We start from the raw sequence: 3,104 nt of genomic DNA on the forward strand, positions 1-3,104 counted from the left end.
ATAAAGGTGAACTGTTTCTGTATTGTGATTCAACCTGGGCTGTTTTTGTTTATAGGGTTTGACCTAGTTGTTTATTTATGAATTAAAAGTTTTCAGACAAGACTTCATAAGCCTGTATCAAGAACTGCAGAACTGTCAGAATTTACACTTGAAATAATGAACCGGTTGTTCTGTATAAAGGAAAACAGCCTTAGAGTTAGTTTTCAAATATTCCTACCTGATAACACCCAGTTTTATCATGTTCCATCCGTCTTTTCATAATATCGATTATCTGCCCTTGAGGGTAGCTACTGATTGTTAATTTCCATAAATGAACCTTTTCTTCATATTGTATAATAAGGCAAAATGTTTCGGGTACCATCATTATTTTGTGATTTAAAGATTTGAAAATAATTCAGTTTGAAGTTTCCATGGTTACTGCAGAGAATAACCTGACAATTCTGTGTTATAGAAACCACAACAGATAGTAAACAAAACATTTTGCCTTGTAATACATCGGTATAAAATAAAACCAAAATATTATTACTTTTTTGTAAAATTTTATTTTAATGAGAAATGATAATAATTATATTAATAATGACAATAAAATAAATGAATTATTTTCTTAACTTCTCAGTAACATGTAAAACATATGATAGAGAAATAGATCAAGAGACAACCCTACATACATTTTGTTTTAACTCAAACACTTTGGAATTCTGAACTCTCATACATACCCCGCGCCACACTCGCTCATCTATGATTCTGAAGAGACACACTTCTTTTCCTTGTAAATATTTTTTATGACCAAAATTTACTATTTAACTTTCAGTCGTTACATAAATACTATATTTTCCTTAAACCCTCTATTGGTCCCTAGGATTTTGGAACATTCAGCACTTGTAAAAGTTCTTTAATATGTAACTCAATAATTCCAAGCACTCAACACATATCTTAATTGCAAAAGAATAAATAGTTATAAATAGGTTTCAGTCTAGTCTGTTGTAATTTACAAGTCTCTTTCACGCAAAATTGAGATTTTTTTGTTGACCTTTTAAGCGTCATCAGGTACAGTCTTTGTGACAGCCATGTAGTACTCTGTATGTCTCGTGTCCCTCCCATCCACTACTGGAATTCTTCAAAGTGTGCCTCTCCATCAAAAGCTTTTTGGTGAATAATTTTTTCAATGATAAAAAAATCCTACTTCAAAAACCTAGATCACTTTTCTCCTTTTCTGTAATGATGAAATATAGGTAATATTAATATTCTACAACAAAACTATCTTTGACAATATAGAAAAAGCTTTTATATTTAATACAAAATTGTAACTTGGTATCCATAAAAAGAATCAAGGTTATGTTAACATAAATCACTATTGAATTGATCTTATACAGTAAATGGCATTTAAGGAATAAGACGGAAAATCATACTATAAATACACGAGATATATTTTGTAGTCTTGGCCCAATACTTCTCGAAATAAAAGTTCAAACAAAAGCCACAACTAGTTGCTTCCCTATAAGAAAGTAAAAAAAAATTCAAGTCCACACCCTTTGTTGGACTTAAGTTTCAAGAAATCTAGATATAACTTCAGAGGAATTCAAATAATTGACTTTGGTTTTGAGAAATAAGGGTCTGTATTCACCAATGCGAATTTATAAAATAAGAAAGCTTTGACCAGAGTCTGTATTGAGAATGAATGAATACTACACAATATAAAGGCGATAGTGCTTACCTTTTAGCAGCGATGTTACTGAGTAATCGGTTACCAAATATAAATAGAGGAATGCTTATGAGTCCTAGGTATCTCAGGGTCTCAAACATGGTCAGATGGGTCCAGTAACAGTAGTACAGGGCAAAAACAGCTGGAAACAGAAACAATGCACATTGGTTACAGTAAGGTAACAGTGTGAACTATGAAAGAAAACTTTTTATGTTTCATGGCAAATACAGAGCTTTCTTCCATATGATCACTAATTCAAAGTGACAGTTTAGTTGGTCAAATTGGACAAGTTTCATTTAAAAGCCCAACAAACTTGGACCAATGGTAAAACAGAAATCTTGTGTGATTTGTCCATTATGACATGGCTTAGTTTAGTGTCCTATTAACAGCCAAGGTCACTGAAGGACGTGCCCGGTTTATTGGAGGAAGGCTGGAGTGTCATTATTTACTATAATTGATGTGCCCTGCATGGTCTGTCTACCCTGCCATTGCCACATAGTGACTACAGGAAGTTGATGGAATATACAGGGCCCTGTTCACACCCTACTAAGGCCGGAGGGCTCTCAGTAGGGGAACCGAGTTTCTCTCCAATGTGGTGGAAGGGGAATATACCTCAAGTCCCTGGAGGGACATTCAGCTCCCGTACGCCACACAGACAGAGCTGGGCCAAATCTGACACAAGGTCAAATAGCCCGGATGTCAACATTGGAAAATTGATGTCGATAGATAAAGCTGGAGTACCCAGAGTAAAACCACTGACCAGCGGTCAGTACCTGGCAACTGCCCCACATGGGATTCAAATTCGCACCCCAGAGGTGGAGGGCTAGTGGTTATAAGACAAGACATCTTAACCAATCGGCCACCACGGCCCTGTTCTATATGAGTGTGCAAAGATGTGGGAGGATCTCAATCAGAAGCGTTACTTACCTCCAAGGCACAAATGGAATCCAATAGCACTCATGGACATGGGGAAGTTACTGATGTTGACTCCAATCTGTAGCCACTGAAACCACAAATAAATAAGGTGTAGGCATCCATAATATATAAGTCTTTGTTACATAAAGTTACACGGTCAAGCAAACAGCTATTCAAGGCTGCTGGATTAACTGGCCATTGGATCACACAGTTAATTTGGGAAGCATGCTATCAGCAAATTTCTTCAAGCAATGTGATAACATATACATGCCATCTTTATGATATCGTTTCAAAACATCATGTAACATGCTTCTTTGTCCTACAATGCTTTAGTTGATAAACAACAATGGGTAGTAAGCCTTCATGCCATTTAAAGCACCACACAACCTTATTTTACTTTGGTTTTGAGAAATAAGGGTCTGCATGCGAATTTATAAAATGATAAGAAAGCCTTTGACCAGAGTCTGTATTGAGAATGAATGAATAC

The 3,104-nt window shown here is 35.6% G+C and overlaps 1 long non-coding RNA gene and 1 other non-coding gene across 2 annotated transcripts; both read right to left on the reverse strand.

Annotated features, from left to right (window-relative positions):
* Positions 1–519: 519 nt before the first annotated feature.
* On the reverse strand, positions 520–2,787 carry LOC138309498 (uncharacterized). The gene is made up of 3 exons (XR_011206291.1): positions 2,630–2,787; positions 1,715–1,844; positions 520–1,213 (listed from the first exon to the last, which is right to left on the reverse strand). It is a non-coding gene; the product is annotated as an uncharacterized lncRNA (long non-coding RNA).
* LOC138309874 (small nucleolar RNA SNORA73 family) lies at positions 2,158–2,411 on the reverse strand. The gene has a single exon (XR_011206341.1). It is a non-coding gene; the product is annotated as a small nucleolar RNA SNORA73 family (small nucleolar RNA).
* Positions 2,788–3,104: the final 317 nt, after the last annotated feature.

Source organism: Argopecten irradians, chromosome 15 (genome assembly GCF_041381155.1).
Source record: "Argopecten irradians isolate NY chromosome 15, Ai_NY, whole genome shotgun sequence".
Taxonomy (NCBI): domain Eukaryota; kingdom Metazoa; phylum Mollusca; class Bivalvia; order Pectinida; family Pectinidae; genus Argopecten; species Argopecten irradians.